Consider the following 27906-nt stretch of genomic DNA (forward strand, 5'->3'; position numbering starts at 1 on the left):
ATCTTCCTTCCACCCACTGACCAGAGTAGGGAAGAAAGAAAGTTATTAGGTAAAGGGTGCTGTAGACCTTTTTGGAGTAGTTCCTTGGGATGCGTATACTCTTCACTGTCCTGATCCCAGCAGTCCAACCCAAAGGCTAACATCAAGCAAATGAGTACTCCAAATGAGTACCATTCAGAAGACTGGAACAAGTCAATGAAAGCTGCAAGACTTTTGTGGATTTCCCTGAGAAGTTCTCTGGAATGTCTCTCTGTAAAGTCAAGTGTTGAAGCATGAAGATTGGTGCAGTGATGTCAGTGCAAAAAGTGATCTCTCATTGCCCATGGTCTTCTGTATATCTCCTCTCCTCAGAGTTCAGCCAGGGATGTCCTCAGCTGCCCAAAGTCACACCACTCACAGGAGACAGCTGTTAGGACCAAAGGAATGATGATGTGCACAGATTTTATATGAAAGAGATTTATTAGAAGGAGATGAAAAGAGAGGAGAGAGTGAGACATGATAAGGGGAAGGGAGAGGATGCCCCAACATAGAAAGGGGAGAGAGCAGGAGAGAGGGGGGGGGGCAAGAGAACAACAAAGTAGCCAGTTGATTCTTTTAAGAAGCAACTTAACCACACCTGCCAGGTGTGGCTATCTGGCAGGGGACACATGATGACATCGTAGGTTGCTAGGCAACCCAGAAGCAGGCTGCCTAAATAATAACATGCCACCATTTTTCTTTAATTAAAAATGAGGAGGAGCTTGAACTGCTTCTCATGTAAGGCAGTTAAAGTATATAAATGTAGGTTCATTGGAAGCAGCTCTTGGTTGCCATTAAACATAATAGCAACAAAATGTCCAGATTAGATGGTCAAGAGAAGGAGGGGAAGCCCTGCCCTGGAAAGTTCAGGGTAAAGAGTTGCCAGTAGAGAATTGCCAGCTAGGCAAGGCAGCAGGTAGGGGCTGAGGAATGCTGGGACAATCTGGAGGTACTTTTCCTGCTCCTAAAGTATACCATTCCAGCCTTTTGTTAATAATAAGTGAATTACTTACGGGTATAGATTCTCTTTTGGCTACTTCCTGCTGACACTGGGAACACTGTAGGGAGGTCAAAAGGCTTAAAAGCTGGCCAAGTCAAGGAAGAACAGGTTGTTTTGATGCTGTCCAGGGTCTATAAGAACATCCATGGCTGGGAGGGAAAGTGCAGGTACAGCTTGACGGAAGTCTGTGAGGTCAGACTGGAAAACCTGTGGTAGCTGCTTTGGCGATGACATGGATGTAGGAAACACCTGGGTCTGGCAGGACACTGAAAGAAATATATAGGCAGAAGACAAAGTTAAGTAGGTTATGGAGAAAATTTGTTTGGGTGTACATTTAAAGCTTTTGGGAGTGGGGCTGGAGAGATGTCTCTGTGGTTAAGAGCACTGTCTGTTCTTCCAAAGGACCCAGGTTCAACTCCCAGAACCAACATGGCAGCTCACAACTGTCTGCACCTCCAGTTCCAGGTGATCTGACACCCTCACACCAATGCACATAAAACGAAGTTAAATAAATTATATATTTAAAAAAAACTTTTGGGAGAAAGAACAGAGGTAAAAGGTTTGGACTTGAACATGGGAACCTCCACTTACCTATGGGAGCCTCCATTTACCCAATCACTGGAAGTAATTAAAAAAGCTTTGGGCACAGTTGCCAGTAGCAGACACAGTTTACCTAGCTAGGATTTCGTAGATGCATGAGAAGGGGAAGGAGAGAAATTATGCCAGCAGAGGGAAAATCTTACCCAAGGGAGAAGCAGATCCTAGATGAAGGAATTGGATGCAGGTTGGTGAGAGATGCAGGAACTGTTTGTGTCAACCAGAAGTGAAGGCTCACCTATTGCTGGTGTTGGGTGTAGGACTGTAGCAATCAAGTAGTCAGGAAAGGGAAGTCCCAAAACCAGAGAAAGGGGAGAAATCTCACCCTCTGAAATAGGCAACAGGTGCAGTAGTTATCGGTTATCTGGAGCCCAATTTATCCGAGAGGTGGATTCAGGTAGATTCCCTGCAGCTTATGAGAATTACTTTTAAGTTTTACAAAGGAGATAAAACTTTAGTCATGTTAGCGTCACAATCGTAATCTGCACTGAAATATACATTGTAGAAAAGGTAGTAGACATACACATTTGTGTTAACAGCATAAGCATTCTTTTTTTTTTTTTTTAATGCAGTTTATTCAGGAACCTTGAACAATCATCGGACCCTGGGGAAAGCCAGCCCACAGCTTATATAGCCTCTGGGTAGCCAACCCCAGCGTGCCACGTGGGCAATGCAGATAGGTCCTCATACATGGAAGCAAGCCAGATCCTCAGCCTTAGCCAAATGTGGAGTTGTTTGTGACTTTAAGATGAGCTCTGAAAAGGCCTTTCATGAAGGAGAAGGGGCAAAAGCTCATTTGATCTTAACCTTTAGTATGATTACACATTATGGAGATTCAAAATCTTGAGCTTGGAACCATGATAGTGGGTACTATAGTGGAATGTTTTTTTTTTTTTTATTAGAGTTAGATTAATAAATTAGAGCTCTATTGATAAAGGTCAAAGCTCTGGACAGTCAATATAACAGCAGCAGAGCAACAGGAGGAAATATTAAGTATTTTTACCTATTTAGGATACCTTAAATCACCTTAGACCTTGCAACCTTCATAACTTGTATTTACCAACCTTAAAACACTTTCTTAGACCTCAAACGACATTTTTCTTAGGCCTTTTTATGTAGTTATTTACCATGATACATTGTGAGACAGCTATGAACATTTATCGTCCTTTAACAAAAAGGATCTGAGGCTTGTTTCTGGAGTCTGGCAACAAGACATATTGTGTCTAGGCATGACAAGAACAGCTCTAAGACTCAGGCTTAAGGCCTGGTCCCCTGCATATGAAGAGAACTGAGAAGGCCTCTGAAGTCTCCCAAGACAGAAGTTGGCAATATGTCTGTGGGACCTGAGTGTGAGGCCAGACCTTCAACGTTACTTTGGGCTGGGCAATGGTGGTGGAGGTCGTTGAATCTAGAAGCCATTTATCCTCTGCCAGGCCAAGGAGCTCGAAGGCTGGAAGCTTCTGTGGCTCTTGTGCTGACTGAACCTCCATGGCTGGGCATAAAGGACAAGCATACATGGGAGCATTTTGACCTCCAAAAGCCAGTCTGCCAGCAGGCAGTGTGTGGCTGGTTGAGGAAGTGGGACCAGCGTCCCCTTTGGCTGCATTTGAAATAGCTACCTGGCAGAGTAGAATTTAGGCTATACCCCGGCAGGATGGGGCATTGCACACTTCTTGTTTTCTGGGGAATGCCAACAGCCTTAGAGCAGCAGCCAAGGGCTGGAGCATAGTTTTTGCTGTAGATGAGCCTATAGGGAAGACTCCTCTCATTATTTTTACCAATTCCTGTATGGTGACTCAAGGACCATTTTCAGCTGTTTAATTAAATAAGCAGTGAGACCATGTCTGCATTTGTAGGACTATAAATATATTTTTGAACAGGTTAAAGGACTTGATCATCTATGAGACGACTGACTATCAATGTGAATTTGTTAACCATTAAATATTAGGACTTTAGGTTTTATCCCTGTTATGTTGGAGCCTTAGAAATAATAAATATAGTCCACTAAAGTGAACGCATAACAGTTTTCTGTATGATTTAGTATATGAGAAGTTCATAGCTTATAAAAGTCTAAGGCTATGCTATATATTAATAATATTACCGTTTTTAGAAAAGAAGACCAAGCATATTTTAACCTTTAAAGAGTGAAGATATAGCACAATGATCAAGTTTTAATATAAATAAATGCCTCTAAAATCAATAGATCTTAATTTAGAGTATTGGTAAAAACTTGTACATAATAACCCCTGAGTTATGAATTTTAAAACCAACAATATTAGTAGAGCAGTATAAAGCAATTTTAAAATTATATTTTAATTTATTATAGCAAACTTATTAGCCAGAAAGCCTAGTGGTGAATCTGGATCAGAGGCAGCTCAGCATTTATTAATTTAGGAATTGATAAAGACATACACAGTTAGACATACATTTTAAATTAGCTTAATTTGAATAACTTTATAACCATGAAGTTTTAACATTATATAAAAATTAGTTTGAACCAGGGTTGAATCATATATACTGTAAAATGTAACTTTGAATTTTTATAAAAATCCATAGCCGCTTTGGACCCAGAGAAGAGCATGTCTGATTGCATGCGGGTTGATGCCCCAGGTCCTGCCTCTGAGAAAAAGGTATCGGACGGGTCTGATGCTCTTTGGGTGGATGACACCTAAATGAACATCTGTACAAAGTCCCAATTTATTTCTAATATCAGAGATCAGACCTCTACTCTTGCCTGATGCGTCTAAAACAAAAAGGGGGAACTGTAGAGAGCTGCGGAATGCTATGCCTTAAAGATGGAGCTGGTTTCCGCCTTCCACCTTCCCGATGGTGAGTGCTCTCTGTCACGAACAACTCCACAATTGGCTAAGGCCGAGGATCTGGCTTGCTTCCATGTATGTGGACCTATCTGCATTGCCCCCGTGGCACGCCTGGGTTGGCTACCCAGAGGTTATTTAAGCTGTGGGCTGGCTTTCCCCGGGGTCCGAGAATTGTTCAATGTTCCTGAATAAACTGCATTGAAAAAAAAAAAAATCCATACCAATTTAAAATGAGACTTGTTGCTGTCCTAGTCTAAAATGAGATAAAATAAACACAATTAATTATGATTAAAATTGTTCATACCATGTGGTCACCTTAAGATTTACAGTTTAATTTTAATATTTTGTAGAGTATAAAAAGAAATGAGAGAGTATATTTAGTGAGATAATAGGCAGAGAAAAACAGACAAAACTTTGCGAAAAAAGAAATAGGGAATTGATTTTTTACTTCTCGGATCGCTCTTAGTGTTACTGAATATCACTGGATATTAGACATTTGAATAGGGCAAATATAGATGTAGAAACCAGAGGTTTCCCTAAGAGTAGAGAATATGAGGAAGCCATTCCTGGGAATGAGAAAGGGGAAATGGAAACAGACCATGCTCCTAGTGGGTTGGTGCCTGGTACCAGGGCTTTATCAGCAGTAAGGCTGAGTTCTCATAGAGGGAATCTAATCCACAGGAAAGGATGGGGCAGATCAGCAGCTTTAGAATGGAGGAAGGAAAAGGCTCAGTGGCCTTTTAGGGTCTGCAAGAGACTGCAGTTTTGCAGCCCCAAAACCAGTGGGACAGAAACAAAGTAGTAAATAAAAGCAGCTGGCAGTGGTGGAAACGACAGCATTTTTTATTTTTTTTATAACCAAGATGGCCGCCAATCATGCGACTGTCCTTGTCCTCAGTTAAGATGGCATTGAAACCACGTGCTTGCTCTTAGTGGAGATGGCAGTGAAGCCATAGCTCCACCCTCCTTATCCCAAAGTCAGTATGGCACCTAGCCATGTGTGGTATGTGGTCATAGCGGCATAGCAAGACCAGGTGCTTGCTGGTGGGAGGGCTGTCCCAGCCCTTTTCAAAACTGTTCGCATGGCATGGCTGTTCGGAAGTCTGCACAACAGAAAACTCTCCTCTGCAAGGCAGCGCCTTGAGGCAGCATTCTGCAGGAGATGTAATACTTCACCAGTGGGACCTGTGTGATCTAAAGCCATCTGTGTGCAAGCAGAGTCCCTAGTAATTGCTTACCTCACAGCAATAGTTTAGAAGCAGTTTTTGTCTGTGTATGAAGTGGCAGTTTCAGCGTCTGGCATGAGCGTTTTAGTTTCTCCAAGCTCATTCTGGTGCAACAAGAGTGTCTGCCTAGTCCCTGGTGCTCAGAGCACATTGTAGGATGCCAAGTCTGAGCGGAGGGACAGGTGTGGGCATGTGGTAAGGGCAGGGAAGTTTACAGAAAGTGTAGGTTTTAAGGCATATGTAGTTGAGTGGTGATTAGGGATAAGTAGAGCAGAAGAAAAATCTGTTGCAGGCATCATGGGCCAATTAAGGGTTCCTGGTGTGACCAGACCAGGTGCTACCAGGAGAACCTTTCCTAGCACAACGCACCAATAATAGAACCAATGAAATGAAGATGTGCACAGATTTTATATGGAAGAGGTTTATTAGATGGAGATGAAGAGAGAGAGAGACATAACAGGGGAAGGGGGTGCCCAGACAGAGAAAGCAGAGAGAGCAATAGAGCAAGAGAGTAAGAGGGCAAGAAGGCACCGAAGTGGTGGGTTGATCCTTTTAAGGAGAAATTTAACCATGCCTGCCAGGTGTGGCTACCTGGCAGGCAACACATGATGACATCATAGGTTGCTAGGGAACCCAGAAGCAGGCTAACAACAGCTCACAGAAAAACATCACATGCCCTCTCACAAGAGGGCTTCTATCGAAACATTGCATGACTTAACTGAGGCTTCAAAGATATTAGAAAATTCCACTTCATTACCACTTATAAGAAGTAGAAATAATACTTTAACTAAGCAGATTCTTAGACCTTGAATCCCTTTTTGGTTTGTTTTGTTTTTGTTTTTTTCTTTCTTTCTTGTTTTGGTTTTTTGAGAGAAAGTTTCTCTGTGTAGTCTTGGCTGAACTGAAACTTACTTTGTAGACCGGGTGGCCTGGAAATCACAGATAACTGCCTGCCTCTGCCTCCCTGAGTACTGGGATTAGAAGCATACACCACCACTGCCTGGATGACCTGGAACTCTTAACCACAGCATTTCTTGAGAAACCACACCAAAAGAAGCAAATGTTCATTCGTAGTTGTAAAACATATCTGTCTTTCCACTTCTTCACTCTTTGCTCCATAAATTTTGTCGTGTGTGACACACAGTTGTCTCTTTGTGAAAACTTACTAAATCAAGGACAGATTAAGCATGTGGCCCTCTGAATTGTTTTATCAAACTTACAGGTCACTTTGAAATAAAGAGAGAGATAAAAGAACACTTTTGGAAGTGCATTTAATATAAATCAATAGAAAGCAGAGAATCTTGAATTTGTACCACAATTAGTCTCTGTACTTGATTGTTTCATTTTCATGATAATTTAGCTTGAAGAAAATTGTAGAATAAAAAATACAGCTCCAGTTTATACTGTGTCCATTGTTTATTGCTCCTGATTTATGTATCCCCAAATGGAAGAAGGGTGGAACACAGCTCTGGGCTCTGGTGTAAGCCTTAAAACCGCAAGACTGACTGCATCATCCTCTGTGTGATTTCATAAAGGTCACTATTGAAGCCTTGACAAGTTATGCAGCTATGAAAATGCCACAAACAAATTTAGTAACTAGGGAGGGGTGATTGTGAATTTGCCCCACGGCCACCATCTCTCCCACTGCTTATCTTTCCTTTCTAAGCTCTCTCTCCAGTCCTCAAGGGCAACACAGCATTATGTTAAACCACAGTTTTAAGAGCTTGAGAAGTTAGAGGAAGAAATTCAAGCTTACTAGGAAGCCTGTATTCTCCTTTCTTTGTTATTTCATGTTTTATATTTCTCCTATCTTTAAGTTTTCTTTTCTTTGCCAAAAGGTAGACTTACAAATACTCAAGAATTTGCTTTCTTCCTTCATGCCATGCAAGAAATGTTTGTGTGATTCATATTCTCCACAGCATGAAAAAAACTGTGGGATTTCTCAATTCATTTTTTAAGTCAGCATGTAAACTTTTGAGTTTTGTGATAGAATTTTCATTAATACACAAAATATAATATCATATGATCAAATAATAAAAAAGTCTTCATTTATGAGACCTAGATATATTTTATACTGCTTGCCCATATCCAAAAATGGTACTTATGTCTCTTACTAGAACATAAAGAAATAAATCAAGAGAAATGCAAATAACTTTGAAATTGGACATGGTAAATTTATACATTTATATATCAATTATTAATCTACCATCAGTATCTGATAATCGCTATATTTAATCATTTGATAGTTCTAAGACAAGTCTGTTTGTTTTTGTTTGTTTGTTTGTCTGTTCAGCCATAAGCCCTTAATTATAGTCTAGTTCTCTTTGATGAATTTTACTTATTATTATTTTTGCCACTTTTATTGCTGCTTCATTACTACATACAATAAACCAATTAGTGAAGCTCCTTGGTAAAGGAGCTGTATTTTCTAACAATGTATCGTTCCATGCTCACTAGCTTATGGGGGTTTACATCTGTCTTAGTTAGTTTTATAGTGTTGTGATAATAACCATGATCAAAATCAGCTCAGGGAGGGAAAGTTTTGTTTCAGTTTAAGGTTCCACATCATAGTTGATTACTGAGGGAGGTCAGGACAGCAACTAAAACAGAGCAGTAAGGTGGGAACAGGAGGTGATGGACGGGTCATGGGGTAATGCTGCCGACTGCTTGTTCCTCATAGCTCGTTTAGCTTGCTTTCTTCTAACACTCAGAATCACCAACCTAGAAGTGGCAATACCACATCAGCTGTCAATCAAGAAAATGCATCACAGGCTGGTCCACACAGCAGCTAGCGGAGACATTTTCTCGGTTGAGGTTCCGTCTTCCAAAATGACTCTAGTGCCTGTCAAGCTGGCAAAAAACTAGCCAACATAACATCTCTAAATTTTGTTCCTTCTAATCAAACACACATTTGGTTGTCATCTGTATTTTTTTTATCCTTTTCCTCTACATGCCATCATCTATTTATTACATATTTATATGCCCTTGAAAAGTTTCAACTTTCTTTTGTCTGTCCATGAAAGTCTGATTTCTACACCTATAAAAGCCTCAAAGTTAAGACAGCCATAAAACCAAATTTAAGACACCCAATACTGAGAATATTTCTTGCAAAAATTAGATTTTGTAAACAAATTTACCCTCCAACACATATATTGTATTTGTTACTGTGTTGCTGTGACCATATACCTGTGAATAAGCAACTTACAAAAGGCAGAGATTATTTTGCATCACAGTTTGAAAAAACAAACTCACATAATAGGGAAGGAGTGGTGGTAATAGCAGGTCTCAAAGCTCCAGTAAAAAAAGCAGGTAGTCATAACACTTGTGTGTGATGCTTTGCATAATAATAGTCCCCATAGGCTCATGTATTTGAATGTTTAGTCAACAGAGAGAGGTACTGTTTGAGAAGGATTAGGAGGTGTGGCCCCGTTGGAGTGAGTGTGACCTTGTTAAAGGAAGTATGTAACTAGGGATGAGCTTTAAGGTTTCGGGCCCTGGCTTTCTCTCTGCTTTTCTGCCTACAGATCAGGATGTAGCCCTCAGCTACTGTTCTAGAGCATGCATACATGCCCCCATGCTCTCCACCCCACATGGAAATGCTTTTATATAAGAGGTGCCTTGTCACAAGATCTCTTCAAATCAGTAGAACAAAGACTAGGACATTGTGCTTAGCTGGATTCCTCCTTTTTCTCAGTTTAGAACCACGAATGGTGCTTCCCACATCCAGAGTCCTTAAACTTCGTAGTTAAACTTCTTCAGGACTTGCACAGACACTCCCAGTGAATGACCTTCTAGATGATTCCGTATTCAGTCAAGTTGACTATGGGGACTAACACACACACAGACAAACACACACACACAAACACACACACACACACAAACACCACACACACACCATTAGAACTGCATCACAATTTTATGTCCTTTATTATGAGCACGCGAGCACGCTCATTTTAATTGTACCTACTGTCTAAAAAATTAATTTTAATTAGTTCACCAATACCTCACTGTATTAATCTTAAATACCATGACATTGATTTCTATTTGCATATATAAATTGATACAACTATTACTTTACTGTTGATAATGTTGTAAGTGATAATAGTGCATATGATTCAGTTTTCCTCAGCAAAGCTGAAGGTGTGCATTATTTTAAGGTTCTTATCCATAATGCCAATGTAGTAATTATTAACATGTGCGCATAACAAATATTTGTTCTTTCTATTCATGATCCATTTCTACCATGCTTATATTTTCTGAATATTTTTAAAAAATACTATTTTGGAGTCTTCATTTTATAAACCAAATATTGTGCTTATGAAGAGTCATGCAATGAACCCACAAGAGACCATTTCAAACAACATAATTATCTTGATTTTTTATTCCATTTTAAGTAGGTTATTCAAAACCAGAGACAAAAACAATAGATTAAGATCAATTAACAACTATATTTATGCAAAATATGTTGAAATAAATGACTTCTTTAATAACAGTAACATACTGAAAGTGTCATTTACCTTTAAATACATTTTTTCTTTATTCCAGGTACTGAATTGGAGACACTGTTCCCTTGCCTGACATGTGTTTTGTGGTAGCTTTTATCCTCTTTCAGGCTAGATTCTGAGAAATGCTGGCACAGACACATACATTTAGGGGAACCCTCAAATAAGTCTTAACCACCCACTATAGTTCCTTAACAAAATAGTACAGATGCCATTTGTCTGGGAAGCCATTAAATCCCCTTCTCTTGCTCCAGATGTTTCCTGTATGCCAATGAAACAGCCTCTTAAAAGAAGAGTATGTTTCCAGAAACCATCCTATACTTAAAACTTAGGTGTTGAGCATAAATGTTCAGTGAAAGTGAGGAAGTCAAATTCAGTGGCTCATCCCAGTTCAACTGCAGATTTGTCTTTTTTGCCAGATGTTAGATTACTGATTACCATGGTAGCTTTGTGATGACTACTTGTTTACAGTCTGATACACACCCTTCCAGACATGGTTTTATGACATTTTGAATCAAGCTTTGAGTTGTTACAAGATGGGCCTTCTCTCTGCTATGCTTTCCATTATAATTTCAACCAGCTTCTATAGACTGACATGAAAGAATAAAATCAAAACAGAGGAAAGGCAAGCACTTGGCTGTCTCGTTGCCTTAGCCTAACTACCACTAGCACCTTCCTGCCTGAAAAGACATGACTCTGGCTTTAGACAATGCCTTCCCCTTCTACAATATGAAAGCCACAAAACCCACACTCCCTTCCTTTCTAGGCTCAAGCATGTCATTTTCAAACCTTTTATTGCTATGGGAAATAACAAAATGGGTGTTTGGAAATGTCAGAATTTCAAGATTGGGTTTCAGCTGATAGCTACTCCTCATTTTTGCTTTTTTTCTTTCTCACTCACAATGGGAAAGATGATTTTTATGATTCTAAAGTCATGAGCTATATTCAACTATCTCGTTCATCCTGGAAATACTTTGTATACTCAGTTCAACATATTTTAGACAGTATCTTCGGGTTGGAGAGATAATTCGGTCCCTAAGAGTACATCTCACTCTTGCCGATGACCTAGGTTTGCTTCCTAGCACCCACATATTGGTCACAAACATCTGTAATTCCAGTCCCAAGTAATCTGACACTCCTGAACTTAGAACTCTTCCTTCCAACACCTGCCACATATACATGTGAAACACAAACACAAGCATAAAATAAATAAATCTGAAACTACTTCAAACATACTGTCTGAATCAATAAGCTATCAATATACTATTTTTTGGAGAATAACATTCTACAATACCTGGTAGACTTCAAACTGTGGAAAAACAAACAACCTCTATCAATGTGCTGATAGAGGAACCATTTCCATTTTATTTTTAATTTATGCCAAGTGCAATCTCCTTTAATTTAGAAATATTGTTTCCATTTTTTACTCTGTTGTTATTTCTTTATTCATCTTGGTCTGTACACTCAAGTGGGATTTTCGTACACTGAGCTGGTAAAGGGATTCTTTGTCAAAAGTAGCACCTGAAAGCATCAGCTCTCAAAGCTGCAACCTTCAGCCTCTTTATCAAAGGTTCTCATATCATTTCTCCCTCAGGTTTCCAAGAAAATGATCAGGGTTGGTTATGACAATGAACTAGACATGCTCAAAGAGATTCCTCACTGTACTTACAGAATTAAAAATTCCTCAAATGCCACCATTTTTATTTTTTATTAATTACAGTTTATTCACTTTGTATCCCACCATAAACCCCTCCCTCCTCCCCTCCCAGCCTCACCTCCCCTCCCCCTTCTTCTTGCTTGCCCCTCCCAAGTCCACAGATAGGGGAGGTCCTCCTCTCCTTCTGATCTTAGTCTATCAGATCCCATCAGGAGTGGCTGCACTGTCTTAAATGCTACACTATGTATAGTACACAGACTGATCAGCTCACAAATGTGATTATTCACATTAAAAAGCTAGGCAGTTTCCACTCATGATGAAATAAGACTCGTGGTACAGACATGATGGTGATCAATGTGGATATTCTGGCTGGGTTTTGCTAATTTACCAATACCAGCATGTATGTTTGTATTGAACATAAACAGAAACTGTTCATTTACCCAATTTGCTTTTGATCATGGCTTTAATAAGCAAGTTGTCTGAGTGACTGGAGTGAATGATGTGTGTGCTCAATCCCAGTTTCCACCAATCTTCCATCCCGACTACATTATAACCTTTCCAATGACCTGACAGTCAGTTTACACCCTGGGTTTTACTGCGCATTTGATTCCTCCTATAACTGCAGCCCGTCTGTTTTCATAAGCTCTTTTGCACACTAGGAACTTAGGGAAACAATCCTATATTTGAAATAGATGAACAGATAATAAGGGCTGTAATAAATTTTGACTCTACAAATTATTTTCACAGAAACCACGACCTCTGGGAAGGGAAGTAGTCCTCAGATTAGTTCTTCTGACCTGAACCTATTTTACTAACTAATGGAAAATGGTGCTGTAGTCATTTTGGCATTAGTTGGTTCACACACCTGAATATCCAATGCTTCTCAAAAGGGTAACTCTCTATATTCAGTGTGTTATAGTGATTTCCTTGGCAAATACACACACACACACACACATATATGTATATGTAAATATGTACACAAATATATATATATATATATATATATTTGCATTTACATGTGTTTATGGCTGAGCATTTGGGATTAGAAATTCTATCAAAGAACTTGTCCTTGAAAACAACAGATTCTCCCTAGCTTATTAGCCATTTATTACTTGTAGCCCTTTAACTAGGTGTGGGTTCTTGTGAAACACTGCCTAACCATGCTAGAATGTCAACTAGTATCATCATTTTGCATATCTTGTTTAGGCTACCATATTGTTGAGATTTCATGTATGCAACTTTCCTGTCATGCCTAGAACATGATATCTAGCAGCAAGAGTCCTGGTTCTTACAATCATTCTGTTCTCTCTTTCATAAGGTACTCTGAACCCTAGGCTTAGTAGGGTTTGCATTATCATGGATGTATCAGTTGATGCTTGCCACCCCACTCATTCTCTGTATTTTGACCATTTGTGGATCTCTGTAATAGTCTTCTTCTCTTGCTGAAGGAACTTTCTTTGGCAACAACTGAGATCTACATTTATCTGTAGGTATAAAGTGTTAGAATATAATTAGAATTTGCGGTAGTTTAGGGAAATAGCAGCAGTGGGTTCTCTAGCCAACATGTCCAGTTTGTGTTACCCATATACTTTTAGATGTGTGGCCATTCACTGGGTCATAGTTGGCCTATCACACTCTTAAAGAAAAAGAGCACTTTCTACCATCAGTTACCAATTGTCAATCCTTCCTAAGCTGGAGATAAGGTATACTATTTACTAGCTATAAAACTTAGATTTTCCCCACATTCACCAGAATATTCTATAGTAAATGTAATAAACAATTTGTTAAGAGTAAAAACTAAGAAATAAAAATAATTGAATATTGATGGTGAATTTTCTATTTTTTCCATTAAAATATTAATAAGGTCTCTAGTCTGAATGAACCATTCTTTGGTTCATTTTATATACATATGTATATATTTATATATATTTGGCTAATATCAATGTACACACACACATACACACACACACACACACACACACACACATATATATATATAAATTTGTGATTTAGATAAGTGCTGTCACTACAAAATTAGTGTCTACTCTCTTATTATAGACTTTTAAGTGTTAAGATATCCAGTGAAGCAGAGTGGTGGTAGTGCATGCCTTTAATCCCAGCACTCAGAAGGCAGAAGTAGGCAGATCTCTATGAATTCAAAGCCAGGCTGGGCTACAGAGTGAATTCCAGGACACCCAAGGCTATACAAAGAAACCTAATCTCAGAAAAACCAAACAAAACAAAACACAATAATCAATGAAGACAATTCCTAGGACATGGTAAATGTTTGACAGCTTTAAAAATTGCATGTATAAGATTTGTTATTGGTTAATATTAACACAAATATTTTTGATTTTTTAATTATGACATTTAGTATGCACTTAACCTACTAAAGGAAAACCTGTATATACTTTTGAATTTGAGTTTTAGTATTATTGAAATATTTACCAATCATACTGTGATTAATAATTTTTGACACTATGAATTCATGGTAAGCTCTGTATGGTTCCTACAGTGTACCTATACAAATTATATTCAATTATATGAAGCAAAGAAGCAACTATCTAACCACTGAGTGTTTCAAAAATATATCTATTCTATTTTTGCCTGTGGCCAAATATTTTAAGAAGAAAAGCTTTTGACTTGCAGGAAGCCAAGGACAAATTATTTTAGGCATTTTCTCAGAAACTTCTTTTCATATTAAAAATAACACATTAATCAAACCCTGTAAGAAAATGTAGAATACATCATCAATAAGGCATTTTCAAAACATTTATACTAGATCTAACTATTAGATATACCACCTTAGATCAAAAGTCTCATATGTGAACCCTATTGCCTCATGTCATATCTATACAGGCGTTTATGGCATCGTGAAAATTAGGAATTGTAACTGCCTGCAATGAATGCAAACTGTGCCTAAAATAACCAAAAAAAAAAAAAAATCAAGATTACACCATAAAATTCCTGGCCTTTCTCAAATGCTCAGCCAAATTGTTAATGCTGAATTTTTTTCATCATTTTATTCATATGTTGTGACATATTGCCCTTTTATTTCTGAGTCAAATCATTGCACTTTTCTTCCAGGTCTTTTTTAAAGATCGTGAACTTGAACTACATTTAAGCATATAAACTGAAATGCAGGAGTGTGAATTACTTTCTTCTATTGGAAAGAATGTTACTCATCAACTGAGCAACTCAGAAGCCATAATGAGACTCCATAGATTTCCTCCAGGCTCAGTGAGGTGCCAGACATAACCAGACAAACAAATCTATCAGCTAAACTACTTATGGGGGCAAGTAACAGTGACCATCATACATACAACTCTCTCCTCATTCCTAATGCTACTACATTGTTTCAGGAAGCCACAAGACCTTAACTGGGATTTCATCAAAACAAACAAACAAACAAACAAACAAAACAAACGAAACCTTCATCTCCATTATTTCTCAGGTGGGTTTTCTGTGTGTCCCCTACTCCATCGGCCTTGTTGTTGCCGCTCTACATACACATATTTTACATTAGTCACCATTTTTTCCTTCCTAGATCTAGAATTCAAGGGGGGGAGAGAAATTAATATTTACACAAGTGTATAAATGCCAAAAGGCTGTAGTCAATCTGACCTATAACAATAAACCAGTGTTTCCTTTCCTCAGCAGTGGGCAAATGTTTTCATACCTTTTCCCAGGGTTCCTGAAAATACATCTAGTCACTTTTGACTTTCTTTGCACATTCACAAGCTCCTCCACACTGAGACATTGACTGCTTTTGGTTATACCTTGTACCAGTACAAAACACTCTGCTTAATATTTCCTATGATACTTTTGATACTTTGATTTATACATCATAAAATTATATATGATACAAATATTTGTTTTGAGTAGCTCCACCTAGATAGATATACATTCATGTCATATAAAAAAATCTGTAATTTTTTTCAAACCATTCTCTTTGGCTCTCCTATTGCTGACCATCAGCAAAGCTCCCACATCCCCAGTGCTCCCAATTTCCTCCTCACTGCTCCCAATCTACTCTACTAAAAACTTCCATTCTGACCTTTACTTTTGACCATAGGATCAAATTCAATCTTTGTGGAAGAAAGCTGTGGTACTGAAAATTACTGAGCACTGAGAAGTCCTGCGTCAAGGGCAGATCCAACTTCCTCACGCTGCAGCTGGGGTAACTCTAATACACACATATGCCACCCAGCCTGCCAGAATTCCCAGCTGTGGATAATAGCAAGTTACTCCCCCACCTGTAAAGTGATTGACTTTCTGTATCATTTTCCATGACTTTCTTCCTTCTGACTCGACTCTCTACCTCACATTGCAGGTTCATCTCTCTCTCAGTCAGCAACCAAAAAAGTGCCCAGAGACAAGTCTGCAGAGGCAATTCCTCAGCTGAGATTTCCACTTTCCAGGAAGCTCGCGTTTGTGTCACATTGACAAAAACTAACCAGAACAACTGACCAGTAGTTTCACACACAAACACATCACTACTAAATAATCTTCCTTTCTTGTTTATCTATAAGCTATCATGTTAACATCACAGCATAATATAAAGCACAGTCCTACTTTTTTACTTTTTATTTTTTATAATAATTACAGTTTATTCAGTTCGTATCGCAGCTGTAGCCCTTCCCTCCCTCAAACCCTCCCAATCCCACCCTCCCTCCATCATCTCCTCCCATGCCCCTCCCCAAGTCCACAGATAGGGGAGGTCTTCCTCCCTTTCCCATTGACCCCAGCCCTTACCTGGAGGGGACAGGATCTCCACAAGGAGAACAACAGAACCAAAAAATCTTGGCACAGAGATATTTTCTGAGACTGATGCTCTAGTTAAGGCCCTTTAATGGATATAACCTAGAGTCCCTGCACAAATGTAGCCCATGGCAGCTCAGTCTCCAAGTGGGTGCCCGGGTAAGGGGAACAGGGAATGTCTCTGACGTGAACTCAGTGGCTGGCTCTTTGATCGCCTCACCTTGGGGGGGGAACAACCTTGCCAGGCCACAGAGGAAGACAGTGCAGCCAGGCCTGGGTTCATCTCTTTAGTAAACTTATTTCAGATGACTGAGTGACCCAGGAAGAACAGGTAAACCAACACACATCCCTGCGGTAATCTTCTTTCTCTGATAATAAGTCCAGAATCCTTTTTTTTTCTTATTATTATGTTGTGGTTGGCCACTGTTCATTGATTTAGTGTTTTTCAAAATTAGCAACTTTTATATTCCCCTGTGAAATTTTCAAAATTCTACCAATGTTATTTCTTTTATATATATTCTGTAAATTTCAAAATTCCACCAATTCTTCATTTATTCCAGAATTCCCAAGGCAAGTCCTAGGTCCTACACATACTCTCTTTCAACCAAAATGATCTGTCATGTATCTCGTCAGTGTAGACTTGCAGAACTGGGTTCTATGCTTAGCTATCTGACCACTGAAAGTTCATGAGTTGTTCTTACCCCAAAGATTCATGTGGAGTTTACTGTTTCATGATGTTGGAGTTCATTCATAAATAGAAATGATTTCTTCATTCAGCTAATCATTGGCTCTGATTTTAGATGAGTAAGTAGAGCCTGTTCTATAATCCATTGAATGATCAAACAGCCAGATATAAGAGGTGATGGGAAGATCGAACAAGGAGAAATGTTAGATTTGGGTGGTATATACAGACATTTAGCGACCAGTAAAACTGTAGAAATATGCAAGTGAGGAGGTTGGAGGAATGATCAAAGCAAGAATGAAAACCTCCTATAGATTAATATTTCCAAAACATCTTTTCAAGGTTGATGATCAAAGGGGAAAAGTTATAATAAAAGAAGTTTGATGGAAAGGCACAGTAAAGAAGTTTAACATGAAGGACATAGGTTACTTCATGACCTGCAGAGAAAAGACAGGAAGCAGTGAGCATGGGAAGAGAAATATGATGACAAAGAAGGTAAGATCAATAGCTACTCATCCGTATCTGGCAAAACCAAAGTCTGTGAATCCCCTCCCCTCCATTCCCACTACAGGGACATTCTTTACCACAAGATAACAAAGAGGGGTAGAATTTCTATGATGGCTGTCTCCTGTCACTGCCGCTGCAATAGGTGGAGGTACGTATACAAAATAATCTCCTTTTATTAAAATGTGTATAGATCTATTACAAATATGGCTACATGCACTTATTAAAGGTTTTACGAATTACATATGATTATATATTTACATTATTTCACTTCCTCTGCTCTCAAATTTCTCCAATGTCTCTTCTGATCCTTTAAATGTGTGTATATGTGTCTGTGTGTGCGTGTGTATATGAGTATGTGTGTGTATTTATAAGTACAACTTGCTACAATTATTTAATTTTGCTGCTGTGTGCATATGGATGATCTGTTAGCGCTGTGTAATCGATCAGGGGACTGACTGACTTTGGAGAAGACTGATACTCCCTTTCTCAGAAACCATCAATTGGCCACAGCTCTTCTAGCTGAGAAACTCTGTGAGAATTCTGCCATTCATGGCACGTCAGTCAGTGTTACCCTTTTTAAGGTCTGTTTTAGAAAACTATATTGTTGAGATTTCCAGGGTACAGCTTCCTTGTCATAGAAGAGACGGTCCCACAGGAGACAACAGGTTCCGGTACTCTGACTGTAACAGTCTTTGCAAACTGTCCTCTTGGAGTTCTTTGAGCTTGAGGAGTAGGGATATAGTAATAGCTGTTATCAATTGGTACTGAGAACCCCACAGTCAGCAGTTTCCTGCATAGTCATCATTTGTGGTTGTTTGTGATAGTCGTTCTTTAAAAATGTAATTTGCCAGCCAGGTGCAGTAGTGCATGCCTGTAATCCCAGCACTAGGGGAGGCAGAGAGGTATAGATCTCTAGGAGGTTGAGGCCAACCTGTTCTACAAAGTGAGTCCAAAACAGACAAAGCTTCACAGGGAAACACTGTCTCAAAAGCAGACAAACAAACAATAACCACAAAAACAAGAAAAAAAAAAACTCAAAAGAAAAGAAAAGAAAACCAATTTGCCTTAGAGCTATATTGCTATTTTACATGTTCTTTTACATATTTCCCCAATAATTATGTCATGGAAACATTTTCCAGAAAACAATAGCTGAATCCATTATCCATTATTCAGTCTCCTTCTCAAAGAAATTCTTATCATTTGAATGGCTGAACTCTTTAAGCTCGCAGGTTAGAGAGTCTAGTAATCTATAGAAGCTTTTCAATGAGAGAAATGTAGAGCTTATCTGTTTTACTGTTTTTCTATTATTTTAGAAAGCAATCCTTCATACCTCATCGGTGTTACCAAGAAAAGTATGAAAAGTATGTTCTAACAAATACGGAAATGACTTTTTTCACATTGGTCAAAAATAGCAATTCAGACTTATAGCTATTTAAGTGAATAGAAAAAAAATCACACTTAAAACATGCATATTTTTTTTTCTGGAAAGTTATCATGAAAACCACCTTCTAACAAAGTACTACTTGAGCGTGGTGGCAATTCTTTCTAGTAATTCTTTGTTTTAGAAATTTTACTTGGGCAATTCTCTTCAAAGAGCTGTGTGGTCTTTCTATATTCTGTTGGTGCTAAATTCTGATGACCTTCAGGGCCAATAAATTCCTGATAAATTGTAGCTCTAATATGAATAGACTTTAATTGCATATCTAGAGGAAGACTGCTGTGTTACATTAGTGCATGTATTAGCATTTTATAGAAATGCAAAATATCTGAATGATTTAACTCAGGGGGCTAGCAAAACAATTGTCTCACTTGAAAATCATCTTGGCTGGTTGTGTTAATTGAACCAGTTTTCTCTCCTCTTCTTTGAAATGAACTGCTATAAAATACTCTGGACAAGACCTGTGATTGCAGAATAATGCTAATTTACAGTCAAATTCTAACACGTGAAAGAGTAAAAAAAAAAAATTGTGTGTTTCAAATGAAGAATTTCTAATCTAGTTAACACTGATGCTGTCACTTTCTTAGCCACGTAATTTGTATATACCAGATGTCCTGAAAAATATGCGATACGTACAGACGTGAGACCCTGAGCCAGACCTCAAAATAGTCAGAACTTATTGGGAGAAGATACGAAATGATGGAAATGATATATGATAAGTACTTTCTGAGCTGGGTGACAAAGAATCTCCCTGAGATGTTCGCTTAGTACAATGATGCTACGGTTGTGCTGTGGTAACATATTAGCATATTAGGGGTTCCAGAAGAAAACTAGCAGAGAGAGAGAGAGAGAGAGAGAGAGAGAGAGAGAGTCATTAAACTCTGCCTCAAATGCCTTTATCATTTAAATGGCTGAACTCTTTAAACACACAGGTTAGAAAGTATGGTAACCTATAGAGGCTTACCTTGTGTTTGGGAGGTATCTGGGGTTTCAATGAGAGGTATGTAGAGCTTATCTGTTTTACTATTTTTCTATTCTTTTATAAGGAAACCCTTCATACCTCATTGGTGTTACCAAGAAAATTATATTACCCATTACCATATCATTATCCATTCAAAGATTTCTACATAATGTTCTTTATTTATTAAACACATACAGTGTTCATTTACTTGTTTTAAACTAATTAGGTACATTAAGAATTAACAAAATTTTATTCTTCCTCTTTGTGCAGCTTGTATTTGTGTTTATAAAAGATAGAAACAAAATAAAGAAATACACAGTGAAGTCGTTGCAATGAATGATAATAAGAGTTGTTTAAGGAGGCTCATGAGCTTATATGAACTCAAGCATGGAGATTAAGACCTATAGATATAAAGATTATTTTTTCTATGGTATGTAGATGGAAATAGATATAAAGAAATATTGCAGTTATAGTCAAGGAAGAAGTAAAATCATGAGGAGTATCAGGAGGGGACTCAGAAGAATGATACCAGTGTAGCTAGTACATGGAACAAAATGGACAACATTCTGAAATCAAGCAGAGAGGAGAGGCAAGAAACAAACTAAAAAGTGATATTCATATCCATACAGGAAGTCCAATTCCTTCATGGTTAAGGAACTAGATAGAAGGGGAGGGGGTCAGGGGACTAGGGAAAGGGCATAGGGGAGGAAGAAGGAGGGTAGGTGGGGCTGGGAGGAGACAAGTGATGGTGCTGCAGAGGGGATTACAAAGTGAACAAATTGTAATAAATAAATATATAAAATAAAATTAAAAAGAGAACTAATCTGATTTAAGAATAGAAGCAAGGAAAGCTATGTCAGTCTTTTTTTTTTTCCCAGAGCAGCTACATTTTATTTTATCATTTTTTAAATATTTATTCACTTTATGTCCCCATTGTAGCCACCTCCCTCATCTCCTCTCAGCCTTCTCTCTTTCCCCTAGTCCACAGAAAGGGGGAGTCCTCCTCCCCTACTATTTGAGCCTAATCTATCAAGACTCAAGTGCCTGTATCTTCTTTCTCTGTGGGCTCACTAGGTTGCTTGGCCAGGGGGAAGTGATCAAAGAGCAGGTGACTCAGTTCATGTCAGAGAAAACCCCTGTTCCCCTTACTAGGACACCCACATGCAGACTGAGCTGCCTATGGGCTACATCTAGTAGGAGATCTAGGTCCTCTTTATGAATGTTCCTTGGTTGATGCATCTGCCCCGCCCCCCCAGGCCAGATATTTTGGCTTTGTTGGTCTCCTTAAGGAGCTCCTGTCCCCTCCATGTCCTTCTATCCCTTCCCATAAGACTTCCATAAGACTCCTTGTGCTTTGTCCAAAGTTTGGCTCTGAGACTCTGCTTCTGCTTTGATCCCCTGTTGGGTGGAGCCTTTCAGAGGACTCACTATAGTAGGCCCCCATCCTGTTCCTGCTCTTCCACTGCTTCTGGTAACTATCCTGTTTGCCATTCTGAATGAGATTTAAACATCCTTCATAGGGTTCTCCTTGATGTTTAGTTTCTTTAGATCTCTGGATTTTTAGTATGTTTATCCTATGTTGTATACCTCATACCCACTTATAAGTAAGTATATACCATGTGTGTCTTTCTGGTTCTGAGTTACCTTACCTCAGAAGGATCTTTTTCAATTCTGTCCATGTCCTGCAAATTTCATGATTTCCTTCTTTTTAATAGCTGAGTAGTATTTCATTGTGTAAATGCACTACAATTTCTGTATTCTTTGACAAAGAAGCCAAAACCATACAATGAAAAAAAAAAAAGAAAAAAAATTTGTGGATCTTATTGTGTTGGCCTTCTTCTTGGTATGTAAATGTGCCACCCAAATACTATACTTTGATGAAAGGACAGACAGTGATTTTAGAGGAATGGCCTTGAAAGGGAAAGATTGATACACATTAAGAAAAACAACTCCTCTAAAACCATTAAAATTCTAAACATGGGGGGAGCCAAGATGGCGGCGCCGGGAAAACAGCGCATCTGAGAAGCAGAACAGCACTTTCCGTGCAGAGACCAGGAGACTGAACTTGGGGCCCTGAAACTACATTGATCATGTTTCCCAGGTGAGGGGAGGCTCCCACGACCGGGGAATCGGTCGGGTCCACTCAAGGCTACCCAGCCAGAACCCAGAAGAAATCCAGGTAACGCAGGCTTTGGGTCTCCAGGCTGGAGCCACAAGCGGGCGTGTGCCAGCCAATTTTCCAGGCTGATCCGTGGGCACAAGGGTACCTCAGACTGGGAGTCCCAGTCACAGGGGGACCCCACGGGGAAGCAGGGTTGCGAGTCTGATCGCAGGTCACCCAGTCTTTCCACGGAAGGTCTCTGCCGCCATCACAGCCCAGCTCCTGCCTCACGCAGAGAGCCTTGCGCTCAGCTCAGCGGTACAGACAAGCTGCATGCCCCAGTACAACAGGGACTGGGAACCCCTGTCCGGAGAGGACCCCCACAGAGAAGGAAGAAACCGTGCTGCTGTGGTCACCTAGGGAAAGTCTAGCAGACTGCAGATTGCAAACAGACAGAACTGAGTGCCCCAAGACACCAGAACAGTACTCACCCGCCACAGATTACTGGAGCTGATCACTAAATTTACAGCAAGAAACCCAGAAGGAGGGCAGCTGTCTCCAGGACTTCTCCCGGTGAGAGGAGAGTCCTCTTGACTAATCAGGACCACAGTTACCCACCCAGGTCTCTATGCCTGAGGTGAGCTGTAGCAACTCATGAAAAACACCAGACATCCAGGGACTATACCCAAAAAGCTGGGAAGGCTTCCTTGAGGAAAAACCATCTTCCTACCAAAGGGATTCTCTCCACTACAACAGTCCAGGAACAACAAGAAACTAAATTCAAATAACTAAGATAGCCCAATGGGTAGAGGACAGCGTAAAAGTTCAACTGACAAAAGCCAGAGCATTATGGCATCTCCAGAACCCAGTTATCCAGGGGCAAATAGCCCTAGACACCCCAGCATATATGAAATTCAAGGAGACGACCTAACATCTATGCTCAAGAAGATAGCAGAGGAAACAAATAAAATACGAAAAGAAATAGAAGAAGCTAAAGCCAAACGGTATGTGGCCTTTAAAGAGGAAATGCTTAAATCACTGAATGAAATAAAAGAAACAGTGGATTGTTCAAACAGCTGAAGAAATTGACGGAAAAACATGAAAATACAGTCAGACAGGGGAAGGAAACCAGCAAAATAGCTCAATACCTGAAGATAGACTTGAAACACAAATGGAAGAAATTGTGGAGAGAAAGAACTTAGGGAAGAAAGCATGAACTACAGAGGTTAGCATAACCAATAGGCTACAAGAAATGGAAGAAAGAATCTCAGGTGTGGAAGATACAATGGAAGAACTAGATGTATCTGTCAAAGAAAATGTTAAATCTAAAAAATTCCTGACACAGACCGTCCAAGAAATTCAAGACAACATAAAAAGACAAAACTTAAGAATAATAGGAATAGAGGAAAAAGAAGATTCCCTGCACCAAGGCCCAGAAAATATTTTCAACAAAATCATTGAAGAAAATTTCCCCAACTTAAAGGAGAGGCCAATAAGACTACAAGAGGCCTATAGAACACCCAATAAATTAGACCAGAAAAGAAAATTCTCCCGCCCCATAATAATCAAAACTGTAAGTATACAGAACAAAGAAAAAATACTAAAAGCTGCAAGAGAAAAAGGCCAAGTAACATATAATGGCAAACCCATTAGAATCACACCTGACTTTTCAACAGAGACTATGAAAGCCAGAAGGGCCTGGACGGATATCATGCAGACCCTAAGAGAACACAAATGTCAGCCCAGGCTACTATATCTTGCAAAACTCTCAGTCCTCATAGACGGAGAAAACAAGATATTCAATGACAAAAACAAATTTCAACAATACCTACAAACAAATCCAGCATTACAGAAGACACTAGAAGGGGAAATACAACCCAAAAAAAAAATAGCTACATCCAAGAAAACACAGGAAATAAATAACCCCACTACAGTAAAACAAAAAGCAACCAAGCACACAACCGTATGACCACAGCCAACATCAAATTCAAAGGATCTAACAGCCACTGGTCATTACTCTCTCTCAATATCAATGGACTTAATTCTCCAATAAAAAGACACAGATTAACAGAATGGATGTGTAAACAAAACCCAGCAATCTGTTGTATACAAGAAACACACCTAAGGCACAAAGATAGACATTACCTGAGGGTAAAAGGTTGGAAGACGACTCTCCAAGCAAACGGACCCAAGAAGCAAGCAGGAGTAGCCATTCTAATATCTGATAAAATAGACTTTCAACCAAAATTAATCAAAAGAGATGGGGAAGGACACTTCATACTCATCAAGGGAAAATTCCACCAGGAAGACATCACAATCCTGAACATCTATGCCCCAAATAAAAGGGCACCCACATTTGTGAAAGAAACATTGATAAAACTTAAACCACATATAGATCCCCACACACTAATAGTGGGAGACTTCAACACCCCACTCTCAAAAAGGACAGGTCAACAAAACAGAAATTAAACAAAGAAACAATATCTCTAACAGAGGTCATGAATCAAATGGACCTAACAGACATTTACAGAACCTTACACCCAAACACAAAAGAATTTAGCTTCTTCTCAGCACCTCATGGAACCTTCTCCAAAATAGACCACATAGTTGGTCACAAAGCAAGCCTCAACAAATACAGGAAGATTGAAATAATCCCTTGTATCCTGTCAGATCACCATGGAATAAAGCTGGACCTCAGTAAAAACAGAAATAGCAAAAAGCCTACACATACATGGAAACTGAAGAACTTGCTACTAAAAGACGCTGGTCAGGGAAGAAATAAAGATATTAAAATTTTCCTAGAACTCAATGAAAATGAATACACAACATACCCAAACTTGTGGGACACAATGAAAGTAGTGCTAAGAGGAAAGTTCATAGCACTAAGTGCCTTCAAGAAGAAATTTGAGACAGCGCATTCAAGCAACTTAATGGCTCACTTAAAAACCCTAGAAAAAGAAGAAGCAGCCACACCAAGAAGGAGCAGACAGCTGGAAATAATCAATCTCAGGGCTGAAATCAATCAATTAGAAACAAATAAAACAATTCAAAGAATCAATGAAACCAAGAGCTGGTTCTTTGACAAAATCAACAAGATAGACAAACCCTTTGCCAAGGTAACTAAAAGGCAGCGAGACACCATCCAAATCAACAAAATCAGAAATGAAAAGGGGGGCATAACTACAGACACTGAGGAAATCCAAGCAATCATTGGGACTTACTTCTAAAGTCTATATGGAACAAAATTTGAAAATTTAAATGAAATGGACAATTTTCTTGATCGATTCCACTTACCAAAGCTAAATCAGGACCAGGTAAATCAATTAAATAGTCCTATATCCCCCAAGGAAATAGAAGCAGTCATCAAAAGTCTCCCATCCACAAAAAGCCCAGGACCTGATGGTTTCAGCGCAGAATTCTACCAGACATTCAAAAAAGAGCTAACTCCAATTCTCTCCAAACTATTCCACAAAATCGAAACAGAAGCAACATTACCAAACTCATTCTATGAAGGAACAGTAACCTTGGTAGCTAAACCTCATAAAGACCCAACCTAAACAGAGAACTTCAGGCCAATCTCCCTTATGAACATTGATGCAAAAATACTCAACAAAATACTCGCAAACCGAATACAAGAACACATCAAAGATATCATCCACCATGACCAAGTAGGCTTCATCCCAGGTATGCAGGGGTGGTTCAATATACAGAAATCCATCAATGTGATCCACCATATTAACAAATTGAAAGAAAAAAAAAACCACATGATAATCTCCCTAGATGCTGAAAAAGCCTTTGACAAAATCCAACATCCACTCATGTTTAAAGTATTGGAGAGATCAGGGATACAAGGCACATATCTAAACATAGTAAAGGCAATATACAGCAAACCTATAGCCAACATCAAACTGAATGGAGAGAAACTTAAAGCAATCCCACTGAAATCAGGGACCAGACAAGGCTGCCCACTCTCTCCATATCTCTTCAACATAGTGCTGGAAGTCCTTGCTAGAGCAATAAGACAGTTGAAGGAGATCAAGGGGATACAAATTGGAAAGGAAGAAGTCAAATTATCACTATTTGCAGATGATATGATAGTATACGTGAGTGACCACAAAAACTCCACCACGGAACTCCTACAGCTGATAAACACCTTCAGCAAAGTGGCCGGATACAAAATTAACTCAAAAAAATCAGTAGCCCTCCTGTATACAAAAGACAAAAGGGCTGAGAAAGAAATTAGGGAAACAACACCTTTCACAATAGCCACAAATGACATAAGGTACGTCAGAGTAACCCTAACCAAGGAAGTCAAAGACTTGTATGAAAAAAATTTCAAATCTCTGAAGAAAGAACTAGAAGAAGATATGAGAAGATGGAAAGATCTCCCATGCTCATGGCTTGGCAGGATTAACATAGTAAAAATGGCCATCTTACCAAAAGCAATGTACAGATTCAATGCAATGCCCATCAAATTACCAACACAATTGTTTACGGACCTGGAAAGAAAAATTCTCAACTTCATATGGAATAACAAGAAACCCAGAATTGCTAAAACAATCCTCTACAATAAAAGATCTTTTGGAGGTATCTCCATCCCTGATCTTAAGTTGTACTATAGAGCAACAGTTTTAAAAACTGCATGGTACTGGCATAGAAACAGATTGGTGGATCAATGGAACTGAACAGAGGACCCATTACATAGTAATGTGAAGAGGGACTGCCTCTGACATAATCTGATTGGCCTGCTCTTTGATCACCTCCCCCTGAGGGGGAGCAGCCTTACCAGGCCATAGTAGAGGACAATGCAGCCACTTTTGATGTGAACTGATAGACTAAGATCAGAAAGGAGAGGAGAACCTCCCCTATCAGTGGACTTGGGGAGTGGCATGCATGCAGAGGGAGGAAGGAGGGTGGGATTGGGAGGGGAGGAGGGAGGGGCTTATGGGGGGATGCAGAATGAATAAAGTGTAATTGATGAAAAATTTTAAAAAAAGGGAAAAAAATAGTTTAAGAAACTTAAATGACTTTCAAAAGTGGAGCAAAACATGGAGTTAGTCAATTGGCATGGAGCACGTCTCGCCCCTGGGGGCAATGGTCTCCTGAACCTACTCAGACCTCGGACACCATCACTGCTAGTTCTAGAACTGATGCAGGATGTTCCAACGAGGGGGTTAAGGCTTCTCATAATATTTCCTATAAGCCCACACCTGTTTGTTTATATCCCCCATTTCTATTCATTATTAGCCAGATAGAGCCAAGTAATTGTGGTAATGATACTTGCTTTTTTGCCCAATGCTGGAATGCTAGTAAATTTACTAGCTGGTTACTCGCATGCCTCGCTGGGTGCCTGTGCCCGTTGATGCCCCTCACGCTATGACTCTCTTCAGACAGAAAAGGGATCTTGGAATTACAGCCGCCATTGTTACTGCCATCTCATTGGCGGCTGTTGGAGCTACCACCGGGGCATTAGCCATGAGTCATACTGTGCAGACTGCTCAGACCCTGAATAACTTTTTAAGCCAATGTAGCGCATGCCTTAGATGTACAAAAAGGAATTAATGCTCAACTAAAAGGAGGCTTGATGGTGTTCAATCAGAGGATTGACCTCGTGCAGGAGCAAATTGATACCCTATG

Source organism: Meriones unguiculatus, chromosome 12 (genome assembly GCF_030254825.1).
Source record: "Meriones unguiculatus strain TT.TT164.6M chromosome 12, Bangor_MerUng_6.1, whole genome shotgun sequence".
NCBI lineage: Eukaryota > Metazoa > Chordata > Mammalia > Rodentia > Muridae > Meriones > Meriones unguiculatus.